The following is a 16,693-nucleotide window of genomic DNA, read 5'->3' on the forward strand; positions in this document are numbered from 1 at the left end:
CTCAGAGAAGCGAGACACTTCTTTGAACTTACCATGTAGGAGGGCTTCCAGCATCTCAAATATTCCATTCATCCTTCCTCTGGCCAAGGGAGGGGCATTCTATGGCTGTCAGTTTTCATCTTTCCTTACCCAGGATCCCCAACCCCTGGAGTTTGACCGAGGGAACTCGGTTTCTCAAGCAGAAGAATTCCTCACATGGTCCTCCCCACACCAGCAGTCACGCCATGAAGCCCAGGGAAGCATGAGTCCTGCCTGGAATGCATGTCCTGTGCCCCTCCCCGCTCCTGCCTGCCCAACCTGCTGGCCTCACCTGCCATGTCACGCTGGGCCAGGCTTCTGGTTCCAGTCTCAACCTCTTTATTATTCTAATCACCATCATCAAACTTATTAATAACTACTGTTTATTAAGCACTAACTCAATAACTGGCACTAGTGTGCCAGGCTCTGTAAGGTACTTCACACACATCAGCTCATTCCATCTTCACAAGAGACCTGCTATAGTAGATATTGCTACTTACCAAGACATTACTACATTCCCATTTACCCAGGAAGAAATGGAAGCTCAGAGAGGGTCAGGAGTTTTCCAAAGACAGAAGAACTAGAGGGGGCCAAACTGGGCTCTAAGTACTCCATGCCTCTGGACAATTACACCATGGCCAGTTCAGCACACGCTCTGCAGCCCTGCTGACCACCTCTGCCCCTTGTCTCTCCAGGGCCACCTTGCCTGTGGTTGCATGTCCCCTGAAGGCTGACACCGCTTTCCCCAGCCTGATGGCTCCCGTGCTGCCCCTTCATTCAGAAACACCTGATAGCATAATAAAGCAATTGCAAAAGGATAACAACTTTTCTCTAAGTGCGAAATTATATCAAAATTAAAGTTTCTGGGAGTAGAGTCCTATCTATTATAGCAGTTTTGCAGTCACAGTCTATACTGTTCATTTTACATATTTTACATTAATGGTCAAAAGCTCAGGAATGATTTTAGTAACATCTATATAATAAAGTCATATGAGATTGTTTTTGAAATAACAAGGTGTTGTAAATAAATAAATGCTGTAAGAAACAAGATGTGCTTGATGAGAACCTCATGCTTGCCTGAGTTCTAAAAGTCACATGAGCTGGATTCTTTGTCTGTCCGCTATAGCCACCTGCCAGGATGTCTCCTATCAAACCTGTTCCCTCCCTGGTCAACACCATCACCCACGCTGACTGCACCCCTGGGCTGTGCTCCCTACCATTCAGGTACTTTAAGCTCTTTCCTTCAGACATGTCCCACACCACAGATGGGTCTCATCCAGGGTCTGCACAAACCTCCACAGTCACACTGTGTCCTGAGATGTGGCTCAAACCCTAGTCTGTTGTGAGTAGCTGGATGGGAAATAGATGGGGAAACAGTGGAAACAGTGTCAGACTTTATTTTGGGGGGCTCCAAAATCACTGCAGATGATGACTGCAGCCATGAAATTAAAAGACGCTTACTCCTTGGAAGGAAAGTTATGACCAACCTAGATAGCATATTCAAAAGCAGAGACATTATTTTGCCAACAAAGGTCCATCTAGTCAAGGCTATGGTTTTCCCAGTGGTCATGAATGGATGTGAGAGTTGGACTGTGAAGAAAGCTGAGTGCTGAGGAATTGATGCTTTTGAACTGTGGTGTTGGAGAAGACTCTTGAGAGTCCCTTGGACTGCAAGGAGATCCAACCAGTCCATTCTGAAGGAGATCAGCCCTGGAATTTCTTTGGAAGGAATGATGCTGAAGCTGAAACTCCAGTACTTTGGCCACATCGTGAGAAGAGTTGACTCATTGGAAAAGACTCTGATGCTGAGAGGGATTGGGGGCAGGAGGAGAAGGGGATGACAGAGGATGAGATGGCTGGATGGCATCACTGACTCTATGGATGTGAGTCTGAGTGAACTCCGGGTGTTGGTGATGGACAGGGAGGCCTGGTGTGCTGCGATTCATGGGGTCGCAAAGAGTCAGACATGACTGAGCAACTGAACTGAACTGAACTGAACTGAGGCAAAAGAGAGTCTGAGTCCAGGGGCATCCACTCCCTTGCCCCACAGCAATCTGCCTCCTTTCATAGGCCCAGAGCTTCTAGATTATTGTACAAGATGCAAGTTCATTGGAGGGTCTTGCTCACAGACTCACTTGCTCACATGTTCAATCCTGGATGGATGGATTAATCTCCTTCAGTGGGGAAACTTGTCAAGTTCTGGGAGCAAGTACTATTCCCAGGAGAATTTCAACTCTGGAGGCTTCCTATGGACCGTGTGTCTGGTTAGAGGAGCACAAAGTTTGAGGGTGTGGTGGGGAAAGGATCTAATATCTTCAGTAAATTTACAAGCTTGGGGCTACAAACTTCTAGTGTGGTGCATGGGCTTCCCAGGTGGCACTAGTGGTAAAGAATCCACCTGCCAATGCAGGAGATGCAAGTTCGATCCCTGGGTCTGGAAGATCCCCTGGAGGAGGGCATGGCAACCCACTCCAGTTTTCTTACCTGGAGAATCCGATGGACAGAGGAGCCTGATGGACTGTAGTCCCTAGGGTCACAAAGAGTCAGACACAATTGGAGTGACTCAGCACATGCAGCATTGTATAGACCAACAGGTAAGTTCCAATCCATTTGCTCAAAGTCCATGTCAGTGAAACATGCTGCACCCTTAGAAGACAGGGGAAGTCAGCACATGTGTCCAGTGCAGTGTGGGGGAACTATGGACCCCGCCATATAAGTGAGCCAGCCTGTGACTTTTCCACCCATTTCCCCTGACAGTACAGAGGCAGTTCCTGAAACTTCTGTCCTTAGACTTTCTCTTAAAAACACAAGGAGCCAGCTCCCTGGGGCTTGAGTTCTTCCTTTGCCAGTACGTGGCTCTACCCCAGCCCTTCTTGGGGTATCCCTGCCATTTCCCCTCACCATGGTTGGCATCCTGGTCAAAGCGGCTGGTCAGGGGTATCCTTGCTCACCAATTTCAGGTTCACCTGCAAGGCATACTCTAGAGCTCATAAGAACCAGGTCTCCTCTAGCTACAGGCACCCCTAAAGATGCTTGTTATTTGAGAGCCACCAAGTCATCGCTGGAAGTGGAGGCAAGAGGGAGTGACAGTGAGGAAGGGGCATTGAGGACTAGGGTAGAAAAAGTAGAATTCACATCTGCAGAAATTCCCAAACTTTCAGGGAAGGTAAGGAGATTTCTGTCTCCTTCCCACCCTCCCCACCAGCCATTTACTACCCCATTTACATGGGCCCATTCATCAAATGACCTGGAAATGTCTGCCAGCAGCCAGGTCCAATCTTTCCAGACACCAGTGAAGGCCAACCCTGCTCAGCAGCAAAACTCAGCTCCAATTGGCCCAGGAGCAAAAGCAAGCAGGAAAAATAGCACATGGGACAAGGATGCGACAGAGAAGAGAACCTCCCAATTCAGTCCAGGAGCTACGCAGGAAGTTGCATGAAGGGAGAGCAGCTGGACCACCTTGAAGCCCCCGATGTGAGATGATGAGCAGAGATGACTGGTGGATGACAGGGGCTGGGGTGACAAGGGGAGAGGGGCCTTGGAGTCAGGCCCAGCTGCTTCACCTTGTGTGGGAAGATTGGATCTGGCCATCCTCCCTCAGTCCTACATGATCCTTCTCTGACTTAATTCTCAGCTGTGGCTTCTGGTAGTTTTTTTTTGTTTTTTTTTTTTGTTTGTTTGTTTTCTCATTTCTAAGACCATCTTCATGGCTCCCCTTCATTCTTTACTCCACTTGCCCATTCATTTCCAAAGAATGACCCCAGGCCTCTCCTTCTTTTGTGTTGGACCAGACCTTTGCCCTCATCTGACAGTTTTTCACAGAGCCCATCCATCCTCCCGCTTCACCCCTGACACCTCCTCCTTCTCCTAACCTCTCTCCAGGGGATCCCTCTGAAACAGAACCAGACATCAGTGGCAGAGGAGCTGGCAAAGGAAAGGCAGTGGAAGAAAGCTGTGGGTTTAGGCTCAGGGGCTGCAGTCTTCTCTGGCTGGAGCTGCCCTTCCTCTGAGAAGCTGGTCACAATCAAGAGGACAGGCCAACTCCAAAGTGAAGTGCAGAGCTGGGGAAAGTGAGAGGGAATGAGCTTGGGTAATGAAAGCCATTATAGTCATAGATTCTCTACGTGCCAGGCATAGGGCTAAACTCTCTCTCTCATTTAATCCTCAAAACAGCTGTAGGCAGGAATTTTCTCCATTTACAGGTGAGAAATCCAACTTTCAGAGAGTTTAGGTAATTTGCCCAAGGCCACAAAAACAAACAAGACCAAGATTCAGAGACACCCTGGCTGTTGGTCCCAGTGAAAATCTCAGTTCCACTGCTCATCTCCCACCTCTCACCAGCAGGCAAGAGAAAGCAGATGTGCGAGGACTGGCTGTACAGAGCCCTAGAAGGACCCCAGGTCCCCATCCTGTTAGCAGCCAAGGGCCCTCGCCAGTCCCCTGTGTGGGTCCAAGCTCCTCCCCCAATGGCTCCTGAGGTCACCCCTCCTCAGGAGGGACCTCACCTCATCCACAGACTTTTGTGGCATCTGGGGCTGGGACGCAGGACCCCCATCATGACCTCCTGCTCTGCTCACTGCCTCTTACTGTGATTTTCTTTTCCCCCCATTCTGGCCTTATTTTACTCATCATAAAGGGACTAATGATTACCAGCATCTCCTTCTAGCCTATAGAACCTCCTGGGAAGCATTAAAGATGAAAAAAAAAAACCAGATAGGCACTCTTGAAGGAAGGGCGCTAGTCACTGTTGACGTTCACATTTTACCTGAACAACAGGAGGTTCTCATCCAGACCCACTGCCCGCTTTGTGGTAGTCATGGAGTGGCCTGAGAGTCAGCAAATAAGCTCAGAAGTTCTAGGACTCATATAGAGAGTCAGATCCCTAAAGAAACAAGCTGACAGTGCTTTTTCCCCAGACCAGGTCAAATACACAAAGGTCTGGGCCAGGCCAGGTGTAGGGCAGAGGAGTTCTCTCACTTGGCATAAGAAAAGAAAGAAGGATTAAAATATGGTGAAGGAAGGGAGAAAAGATCCTGTTTTCCATATCCAAAAATTCACCCAAGTGATCAAGCTGTATGAGCTGTCTGACTCTTTCAAAACAGACAAGAGCTCTGCCTAGTCATGTCGGGCTGAGCTGGGCTGAGAAGACGCATTTATAAAACATCAAAAGGAAAGTTCCAGTAGCTGCTCACAGCCGTTAGACACAGCTCCGCTAGGAATTTCTTTCCAAAGGGATATTTCAAGTGTCTCATGCATGAGAAAGCAAGGGTTGGAGATTCACCTGGTTGACCCACCCCTGCCACCTCTGTAACTGATAACCATCACCCCTGCAGGAGGTGGGAAAGGTTGAGGCCCTCAGAGAACAGATGTTTTATTTAACTATTTGTTTTTAGACATATGCAATGATAACACATTAAACTCCCCAACTAATATTTATGGATTACTTTATGCCAGACGTTGTGCTAGACTTGAGTATGGAATAGTGATTAAGATGTGGTCCCTGCTCCCCAGAAATTCTTGAGTAGTGGGAGAGATAAACATACAACAATTAACCAGCAATACGCATTATACTGGGCTCTGTACAGAGATATGAAGAATGTGCTAGGGGAGCATGGAGGCAGGGTAGAGTCTCCACAGATGTGACAACTGAGCTGGTCATCAAAGGAGAAATAAGAATTCTCCAAGTAGAAAAGAGGGACAAGGACTCTTTGGACAAAGGACACAGTTCCAACCAAGGCAAAATGATGTGAAAGAGCATAACTGACTTTGACTCAAATGTGGCATGCATGCAGACTGGAGTGGTAGCTGATAATCAAGCATCAGAAACAACCATTTCCTGACCACAGAGGCACCATGATGTTGTATTTATACTCAACTTAAATTTCCCTACTCACAGTTGGCTCTTCCATTGGGTGATCATGTTGAAAAGAGCACCCAGTCTTTAACTGGATTCCTGAAAGGATCATTATGTCATTCTACCAAAGTTCCAATCCCTTCCTGTAGCAATTCTAAAATCAGAGATTTTACTAGGGTCTGAGTGGACCAGACCCTGGATTCTCCTTCCCCACTTCCAGTACGGAGCTCTGCTGGCACTGGACCCATTTACCTCAGATCCATTGGTCGTCACCCTTCCTTTGCTCAGTTCTGTATCATATAGTGAGGAAATTGGTCCCTGCAAGTTGCATCTCCCGGCTTCTGGCAGGGTCCTGCAAAGGGGAAGTACTATCAGGAGAAAAGAGGAAAGGAGGAAGGGAGAAGCCTGGGAGCTTCTCGCCATCCCTCCTTTCTCCACCCATATCTCTGAGCTGCTGCGACTCCTCCATGGCTCCAGCCCCTACTCACATCTACCCTGGTTCAAATCCCACTAATACATCCATCACGATTCTACTTCCACCTGATGACCCCAGCCCCTGGGCTCTGGCAACCTCCCGTTCTTCTTTGTTTCCTCAGCTTAAGGGCAGTAGTATCATCCAAGTGTTGTGAAGTTCTGTGTTGCCACACCGTCTCGTTTGGTTCCCCAGTGCTTCTATCGCCAATTCCTTATACTAAATTCCCTCTGCTACAAATTCTTTAAATGGTCTCCCTATTTTTTAGTTAGGATGCTGACTAACACAGCGACTCTATTTTATTCATCTTGGCATCTCCCACAGCACCAGATACAGTGATTTTCTGAGCAAGTTCTGAGCATTTGTTGGATGGACATGTCACGCGAGTGTATGGTCCTCGGTTCTTTGTCTCGTCACAACAAAGATTTGGAGTGACGGACATTAAAGTCCTTGGCGCGTCACAGCTCTCGGGTCTTGGACAAACCGTGTTATAGCTCTTAGGCAAATCAGTGTTACAGCTCTATTTTATTTAGAAGAGAGCAGGAGAATCCATCCTCGAAGCGTGAGGGCATGCCAACCCAAAGACTTGAAGGGAAGAGAGTGGAGGAGTGCGTGGGAGAAGGAGAGAGAGAGAGAGAGAAAGAGCACACGCATGTAAGACAGGAAGAGAGAGAGAGAGAGCACACGCATGCAGGAGAGGAAGAGAGAGAGAGAGCACACGCACGCGGGAGAGGAAGAGAGAGCGATTTGGCTCCTCCTTTTATATGTTTGCCTCCGCCTGGGCCTTCCCTGTGCAAGTTGGGCTTAGCCAGGAGTGCTGTTTGTTCTACCTGAAGTCTTCACTCTGGTCCTCGGAGCTTCCTTTGACCTTCCTTGTTTTTTAGCCACTGCCATTTTGGACTCCGTTTCCCTATTCTACCTACCTAACATTCCCCCCTCAAGAGATGGGAGGCCCAATTCGTTGGGAAAAGGGGCGTCGAGGTCTTTTTGGCTACTTCCTGCTGAACTGGGGTGGCGAGGGGTATTGGGCCTCCCCCTCGTGCTAGTCTCAAGCCTCAGAGTCCTTATAGCGGTGTCCATCTAAGGGTGTGATATTTTTCGTGGTCGGCTGTAGTTTTATATCTTTGTTGAACTGGCACTGCATGTTGTAGCTTTTTGACCTGGGCAGAGACAAAACAGGTTAGACCCAATTGACAGTTCATGGAATAAACATTAGCATCATCAATATAGCATAACAAGGACTAGTAGGGGCATTAGTCAACTTTAAATTCACATCGCCAGGATGGCTCAAGTCCCTCCTTGTTCAGGGATCAGAAGATCTATCTCCTGTCTGTTTTGGAATACAATCTCTGTCAAACTCGGTTGGCTCTTTAGAGCTATCCTGAGAAATCTTATCCCAGAAACCAGATTTTGGGGGTGTTCATTAGGATGGCACTCATTGGTAGTCCTGAATAGGTATCTGAGATCTCCCAGGGGCTCACAGGTATACTGAGTGTCCTCTTCTGTTTTCTTCCATGGCTTGACTCGTGAGTAGTGAATCCAGGAGTCGTGTCCTGGTACCTTGACTGCTGTGGGGGTAGAAAGTATTACAGAGTAGGGGCCTTCCATGTGGGCTGGAGTTGAGCCTTTGGGGACCCATCTTTCCAGACTTTAATTAGGACTTGAGTCCCTGGAGCATGTAGTGGTGACTCCTTAGACTCTTTTGGGTCCTGGTTCATACCCCACAAGCATATATCCTGTTGGAATTGCCCAATGGCCGTGGTATAAGACTGGAGGGTCTGAGCCTCTGGATCTAGGAAGAGGTCATTGACATAAACAAAAGGGCTCCCATATAGCATCTCATAACGACTAAGACCAAGCTGTTCCTTAGGGGCAATGTGGGTGTGGAGGAGAAGCCTCCTTCCATCCAGGGAGGTCTCCTGGGTTAGCTTTTTTATAGCTGATTTTAAGAATTGATTGGCTCTTTCTACTTTTCTACTGATTGAGGCCTCCAGGCACAATGGAGATAATAAGTAATGCCCAATGCTTTCGAGACCCCTTGGGTGACCTTGGAAGTAAATGATGTCCCATTGTCACTTTGTAATGACCTGGGCAGACCAAAGCTTGGAGTGATTTCATGAAGCAGTTTTTTTACCACCTCCTCAGCCTTCTCAGTCCGGGTAGGAAAGCCTTCAATCCATCCTGTGAATGTATCTATCATGACTAATAGGTATTTATACCCTTGAGAAACTGGCATCTGGGTGAAGTCCATCTGCTGGGTAGGTCCCACGTCGTTGGATGGCCTGGGCCAGCTGGGGTCTTTGAGCTCCTTGGGGGTTGTTTAATTGGCAAGTGGGACAAGAGGACACCACCTGTCTTATAGTTGTTTGGAAGCCTGTTCCTCTGAAGGAACTTTCTAGTAATCTTTGGAGGGCCTTTTCTCCTAAATGAGTAGTGGCATGTAAGGAGTTAACCAACATCCATTGGAGGTTCCCAGGCAGAAAAAGGAGTCCCTCCTTTTGGAGCCACCCATATGATCTTCTTGAAAGCCCTCGCTCTTAGCTTTAAAAGTCTCACCTTCAGTATATGAAGGAGTTTCTGGCAAATTAGTCTGTGGAACTAAGGTGGCAATCCCTATTAGGTCATGGTTCTGTGATGCTGCTCTCCTAGCTGCCTGATCAGCTGCTTAGTTCCCTCGCGCCACTTCTGTGTTCCCTTTTTGGTGTCCTTTACAGTGGGAAACTGAAACCTCGGTGGGCAGATGGACTGCCTCCAAGAGTCGAAGAATCTGATCACTGTATTTGATTGGGGACCCTCGGGTGGTCAAGTGGCCCCTTTCTTTCCAAATAGCCGCATGTGCATGTAGGACCAGAAAGGCAGACTTGGAATCAGTGTAAATGGCTATTCTTTTTCCTTTTCCCAGCTCTAAAGCTCGAGTCAGGGCTATGAGCTCAGCTAATTGGGCTGAAGTACCTGGTGGCAGAGGCTTAGCCTCTATGGTCTCAAAGTCGGAGACTACTGCATACCCAGCTCTTCTTTTTTTTATCTAAGACAAAGCTGCCTCCATCAGTGTACCAGATTTCCTCAGGATTGGTCAGAGGATCTTCTGACAATCCCTCTCGGGGTTTTGTCCAGTGGTCCAAGGTTTCTAGACAAGAGTGAAAGGGGAGAGAGCCCTCGGGGGTAGGCAGGAGGGTAGCTGGGTTAAGAACCTCACAAGGGGATATAGTGAGGCCTGGATTTTCCATCAGCATTACTTGATATCTGAGGATTCTTTGATCAGACATCCATAAATGGCCTCTCCCATTTAGGAGTAGTTTTACTTGGTGGCTGGTAAAAATAGTTAGTTTGCCCCCAAAGGAGAGTTTTAAAGCATCTTCTATCATGATTGCAATAGCTGCAAGATTTCAAAGGCAGGGGGCCAGCCTCAGGTAGTTGGATCAAGCTTTTTGGATAAGTAAGCTACAGGCTGAGGCTCAGATCCCAACCTTTGAGTTAGCACTCCCAAAGCTATTCCCTCTCTTTCATGGGCATAAAGTTGGAATGCTTTTTCTGGGTCTGGCAACTTCAAGGCAGGTGCTTGAGTTAAGGCCTGTTTTAGTGTAGCCTCTGCCTTCTTTTGAGGAGTTCCCCACATCAGTGGGATTGAATCATCTCGTCCCTTTAAGCTTTCATGTAAGAGCTGGGCAATGAGACCATAGTTGGATATCCAGATTCTACAATATTCAGTTAGCCCCAGGAAAGCTCACAATTGTTTTCTAGTCATGGGGGAGGGCAACTGGAGGATTCCTTGTACCCGATCAGAGGACAGCCTCCTGGACCCGTATGTAATCTGAACTCCCAGGTAAGTGACCTTTGTCTCGACCATCTGTGCCTTAGCACGGGAGACTTTATATCCCCTTTCTGCCAAGAAGTTTAGAACCTGAATTGCATGTTGTTGGGCACTTTTCTCATCTGGAGAGCAGATTAGTAGGTCATCTATGTATTGTAATATTTTCCCATTAGGTCCCAGGTCCAGATCTAGGAGATCCTGGCTAAGGGCCTGTCCAAACAGGTGGGGGCTATCTCTGAACCCCTGAGGTAATACTGTCCAAGCCATCTGTTGGCGTTTTTCTCCTGGGGCCTCCCACTCAAAGGCTAAAAGATATTGGGATTCTTTAGCCAGTGGTATGCAAAAAAATGCATCTTTGAGATCCAAGACTGTAAACCACTTGGCCCTGGGTGGGATTTCTCCCAAGATTACATAGGGGTTGGGTACTGTGGGATGGAGGGGGACTGCAGCTTCATTTATGATCTGGAGATCTTGAACCATTTGACAGGTTCCGTCTTTTTTCTTTACTGAGAGGATTGGGGTGTTACATGGTGAACTGGTGGGGACCAATAGCCCACAAGCAACGAATTTATTTATTAAAGGCTGTAGTCCCTTCCAAGCCTCTATTTTGAGAGGGTATTGTTTCCAGTTAGGAAACCGAGTGGGATCTCAGAGGACAATGATGACCGGTTCGGCTTGGTAGTTTCATCCAGGAATCCCTAGGTCCCACACCTGGGGGTTAATTTTGTCTTCCCATGGTTTTTGGTCCCTCTCTATTGAAGGTGTAATGGGTTTTTCAGTAGTAACCAGGAGCTGTAGAGCTCTAAGGGCTGAAAAGCTTCCCATCACAAGGGTGGTCCCCAGTTTAGTGAGTATATCTCTTCCCAATAAGGGAGTAGGATACTCAGGGACCACCAGAAACTGGTGGGAAAATATTTGTCCATCCCAGCAACAAAGAAGTGCTCGGGTGAATCTTTTAGTAGTTGCTTTTCCTGTAGCACCCAAAATGGTACAGGTTTGGGAGAAGGCTCCGGAGTAGGAGATCAAGACAGAGTAGGTAGCCCCTGTGTCAGCCAAGAAATTTTCAGACCTACCTGCCACATCCAGTTGCACCCTTGGCTCCAGCCCCGTGATCGTTATCTGTGACAGGCAGGCTGGCTGGAGTGGGCCACTTCAGTCCTCTTGAACCATCGTGAGGATAGGCTTGGCGCTTGACCTTGAGGCTCTTGGGTCTCAAGGGCAGAGTGCCGCCCAATGTCCCAGTTGATGGCATTTGTGGCAAGCCATTCTAGGAGACTTATTGCGGTTTGGACACTCTTTGGCCCAATGCCCCACCTGTCTACAGATCAGGCATTTGTCTCGTGCCTTGTCCTTCAAGGACTCAGGGTTTGCCATAGGGCTTCTCTGGAGGGTGGCCAGCATCTGGGCATGCCTTGTCTCTTTCTTTCTCTCCTTCTCCTGGGCCTTGGCCTCCTTCTCCTGTTCTGTTATAAAAGGTATTTGTGGCTGTCTGGACCATCTCATCTAAAGAGGCAGCAGGGTCCTGCTGTTGTAGTTGTTGTAACTTAATTCTGATATCTGATGCACACTGGGGCAGGAATTTGTCCTTTAAAATCACCTGTCCCTCATAAGAGTCTAAGTCCAGATTGGTAAACTTTTGGAGTGCCTCTTTTCGCCTTTCCAGAAAGGCAATGGGGTTCTCATTGGGCTCCTGAGTTATTGCTGAGACTGGGCACAGTCCCACAATAGGCTTCCTTCTGTTTCCATGGGTGGACTTCCTTAGGGGTGAGTCTTTCTGAAGCTTATCCTACCCAGAACTGTTGCAACCTGAGAGCCAGGCGTCCCTGGGTCAGGGTACAGATCCCCAGGCAGGCTGAGGCGTGACAGCCTCCTAGAGATCGAATGCCCGGGCAGGTCGAGGCGTGACGGCCTCCTGAGAATTGGGTCCCTGGGCAGGTTGAGGCGTGATGACCTCCTGGGACCCCTGGGACTAGCAGATCCCCGAGCAGGTTGAGGCGTGACAACCTTTCGAGGACCTGATTCCCTAGGCAGGTCAAGGCGTGATGACCTCCTGGGACCCCCAGACTGGAGTTGGGTGTCCCCAAGATCTCCAGTGTGACCAGTGTTGGGTAGAATTAAGGGGTTTGTAACTCATTGCTAGTTTGTCCACCATGGACAGGAAGAGATATGATGTAAGCTCATCCTACCTAGTACTGTTGCAACCTGAGAGCCAGGCGTCCCCGGGTCAGGGTGCAGATCCCCAGGCAGGCTGAGGCGTGACAGCCTCCTAGAGATCGAATCCCTGGGCAGGTCAAGGGGTGACGACCTCCTGGGACCCCTGGGACTAGCGGGTCCCCAAGCAGGTTGAGGTGTGACAACCTTTCGAGGACCAGATCCCTAGGCAGGTCAAGACGTGATGACCTCCTGGGACCCCCGGATGAGAGTTTGGGTGTCCCCAAGGTCTTCAGTGTAACCAGTACTGGGCAGGATTAGGGGCTTGGATATTATAGAGTATTTCCCTCCCAAGGCCAGCTATTTTCTGGTTGTCTCTCCAGAAGATTGTAGAGGCAACCTTGTGGGTCTGGATGGGGCTCAGGCAAAGAGCATGAAACAGGAGGGAAGGGGGCAGAGCACAACCTTTGAAAGAATGACATAGCACAAGGGTATAATGTAAACCAATTAAAATCAATTGGGTCCAAGATGACAAGTCAAATTCAAGTACTTAATCCCCAGTCTATAAGCCAACAGACACACCCAGAGGTGGGTGGTTCCCCAACGGTAAAGATGATCCTCCCACTCATTAGCTTATGAATTCCATCCCTTCACAAAACCTAGCCAGGCCTAATTCCTGGCCCCAGCCCTTGACCATGGTTCACACCCTGAAGAGTGGCTTCTTTCTGGATCCTAACAAATCCACCTTTTATCGCTTTGTCTCTCAATGAATTTTTGCAATGAGACATCAGGGCCTGAGTTTCATTAGTTTTGGCCAAGCTTGAGTCCCAGGAGAGAGCTGAAGGACAGGAGGAAAAAGCAGTGGGAAAAATGTGCCAAGGAATCCCCTTCATAGCCCGCCGGAAATTTTGCTAAATATCTGACTGGTGCTCACAATTTCATTGGTCTGATCCTTGGCACAGAGAAGAGAAAGGACAGAAGAATCCCCACCGGCTTGTGTAACAGCTACTGGGGCTCAGCAAATAGCACCTTTGGGACATGCTGAGGAGTAGCCTCTCCAGAGTCTCTCAATTGTGCCCCCTGCCGCCCACCTGTTCGCAGGAGGTTCAAGGAAACAAGAAATGAGAAATTGTAAAGGAATTAAGAAGCATTTCCCTCCAGCCAGAACAGTGAGGACCTCTTACGTTAACTGGAGGTCTCCTGGGATCTGAGACTGGGCCGCATGGGCTTTCCGCTGTCCCGGTTTTCAGCACGATGGGCCTTCCCCTGCGCTGGATTTTCTTCACATTCCACCTCTACCGCGGGAGCTTCGCTGAGTTGGGCTCCAGCTGTGCTTGGCCTCTTCCACACGAAGGTTGTTTCAGCCAGGTTACATCCGAGTCACAGCCCCATAGATGTCACGCAAGTGTATGTTCCTCAGTTCTTTGTCTCATCACAACAAAGATTTGGAGTGACGGACATTAAAGTCCTTGGCGCATCACAGCTCTCGGGTCTTGGACAAACCGTGTTATAGCTCTTAGGCAAATCAGTGTTACAGCTCTATTTTATTTAGAAGATAGCAGGAGAATCCATCCTCGAAGCGTGAGGGCATGCCAACCCAAAGACTTGAAGGGAAGAGAGTGGAGGAGCGCATGGGAGAGGGGGAGAGAGAGAGAGAGAGAGAGAGAGAGAGAGAGAGAGCGAGCACACGCATGTAGGAGAGGGGGAGAGAGAGAGAGAGAGAGCGTGCGATTTGGCTCCTCCTTTTATAAGTTTTCCTCCACCTGGGCCTGCCCTGTGCAAATTGGGCTTAGCCAGGAGTGCTCTTTGTTCTACCTGAAGTCTTCACTCTGGTCCTCGGACCTTCCTTTGACCTTCCTTGTCTTTTAGCCACCGCCATTTTGGACTCCGTTTCCCTATTCTACCTACCTAACAGACAGATGAATAGATAGTTGATTAGCTAGATGAATGATGGTATGATTAGGAAAATGAAAGGATGAAAAGATCTTCATGATTAAACAAATGAAAATAGAGGAGTAAATTACAAAAGAACTAATAAAAAGGTGATTCTAAGAGGCTCATAAAAATGGCCAGGAATTTAGAACAGCTATTTGACAAAAGTCAATCCGAAAGAGAACTCAGTAGCTGGGAAAACACATAGAGAAGGGCTTTGTCAGGTGTGTTCCTTGTTGTATCTGAACTGAGCCACTTACCCCTTCACGCTCTTTCCAGATCTCTTCCTGCATTGGCAGCAGCCACGAGAGAAGGTGTGTCGGTGGCAAGCAGTTCTAACCTCCATCTGGCAGGCATAGCCATCACACTCATTATGCCTGAGTCTCTGCAAAGTGAAGGAGATGTAATGGAAGGAACCTCATCACCATTGATTCTCAATCATACACACTTGAAAAAGTTGCCAAATGGCTGCAGTTCTGGACTGGAAAGAACCCGATTGGCCAGACAACTGTAGCCTGTGGGGTTCTTGGGGATTTTCAACAATTACATTCTCAGAATCCTGAATCCTTTTTCTGAGCATATCGTCTTGAATAATTAACAATTCAGAGACCAAGTCCTTCCAAGGCCATTTGTTCATCCCCCTGATAAGCAGGGTTAAACTGAAAGATGCTCAATAAAAGGGGTATTTCTAGCTCAGCTATTGACTCTGTGGTATAGGAGAGCAATGGGACTTCAAGCTCCAGGCTCTGCCCCTTACCTGCTGAGTTCCACAGGAAAGTCAGTACCTTTCCATGAGTCTAAGATTTTTGGTTCTGTCCTCACAGATTTTTGTGAAGAACAGAGGAGATGATTGTGAAAGACAAGTAAAACCAGTAAATCTCAACACCACAACGTCATTTGTTTTATACTCAATCCGTTTCCCACATAGACATGACCTAAAACCTTCTAGCTGGATTGTCATCCCAGGTCCATTGTATAGGATGGACCTGTCTTCTGAAAACTCAGAATGCAAAAGGTCCTATGTAGACTAAGAGAGCAACCAGAATTCATTGAAAGGAAAGGGGCTGCCTCTGATCAGATCTGAATTAATGAAAATTACCAAAGTAGAAAAAGTGTCTCTCCAATTCCCTCACCCCCTGGCGTATTTCTCCTTATCCTTAAGAAAAATATTCCTCATCTAAGGCCTCCTCCAAAGGCCAGTGCTCCAAGGTGACCAAATTATGTCCATCCTTCCCATTTCCTACATCATCTTCTTCCTCTTCCAATGCTGCTGACATTGCCTCACTGTCAGAGTTTTACAATACTGATATGGATAATTCACATCAAGCTGTAGTGTAGCCTCGTTGTTCCCTTAATCACGGAGTGCTAATTTTCAAAAGGATACCCTCTGGCCCTAATGTCTTCAGATGATGTTTCAAGAAAAGTAAATGAGGAGGTATTTGGAGAGAGGAAGGCAGGAGAGAGGCTTTTCCTAAAGGCCCTCAAGTAACGCTCCTAGGAACAGATTATTCAGACTTGACATAAGGCCAAAATGGTCACACTGTGAATCTTCTTCCTCCCAGCCCAATTCAAAAACCATAGGCCGGACGTAAATCCACCCAGACGATTGTTATTCCCTCATATCTCCAAGGAGGGTGCAGAAGTTGGTTCTCTGTGCTGATAGCTTTTGGAATGGAAAAGATTCCCTCCCTATCCGAGACCAGTTTCCAGCCAATTCCACAGCATTTTCATGAGAGTAACCATTTTATACAGCTCCTCTGACAAATGTTTTGTGCTAGGCTGGCCTCCCCTGCCACACTGGCTGTTCCCCTGATTCCTCTCCACACCACAGGTTGGTGAATGTTCAGAGCATAAAATCCATTTTTCAGATTAGCCTCAACATAGCATAAGGAAATGAAGTGGTCTGCTGGCACTGACTCATTGTAAAACCAATTTAAATGATCAAATCGATCAATAGTTATTTACTGAACATCAACCAGCTCTGGTTATGCTCTGCTCAGAACACCCACCCCTCACTTCTTCACAGCCTCTTTTGTGACCCTCTCTTCCCAACCCCACTATCACCACCACCACCACCATTATCACTGTCACCAGGAATCAAGTTGACAGCCCCCACCCCAGGAGCTGTCCAGAATCTCAGCAATTCATATTAAACCAGAGAGACAGTTAACAATGGCTTCCTTTTCCTCTTTGCCAGAAGCAGATGGGAAAGGTGGGAGGAAGGGGATTATTTATTTTCTAGTCTTGCCCAAAGCAATCTCTATCTTGAGGGTCAGTTCCCTCCACCCCCATCCAAAGCCCAACATTAGTTTGACTGACAATAGCCTCCACTTTAGCCCAGCTCCAAGAGGTTCTAAATGACCCTGTTTACATTGCATGAGAAAGACTCTGCACTGCAGAACTTTCAGTTTCAGGATTTTGCAAATTTTATGAGAGTTTTCAGTCAAGCTGATTT

At 47.8% G+C, this 16,693-nt stretch overlaps 1 long non-coding RNA gene across 2 annotated transcripts in view; it reads right to left on the reverse strand.

The window, feature by feature from the left end:
* LOC121817627 (uncharacterized) overlaps positions 1 to 16,693 on the reverse strand; it is a 186,070-nt gene that overhangs the window by 24,499 nt on the left and 144,878 nt on the right. For both annotated transcript variants that reach the window (XR_009599911.1, XR_009599912.1), the window contains 3 exons: positions 6,125 to 14,623; positions 3,891 to 4,079; positions 2,503 to 2,664 (listed from right to left, as the gene is read on the reverse strand). This is a non-coding gene — a long non-coding RNA (uncharacterized LOC121817627). The remainder of the gene's footprint in view (positions 1 to 2,502; positions 2,665 to 3,890; positions 4,080 to 6,124; positions 14,624 to 16,693) is intronic.

The sequence above is a fragment of the Ovis aries genome, chromosome 1 (assembly GCF_016772045.2).
Source record: "Ovis aries strain OAR_USU_Benz2616 breed Rambouillet chromosome 1, ARS-UI_Ramb_v3.0, whole genome shotgun sequence".
Lineage (NCBI taxonomy): Eukaryota > Metazoa > Chordata > Mammalia > Artiodactyla > Bovidae > Ovis > Ovis aries.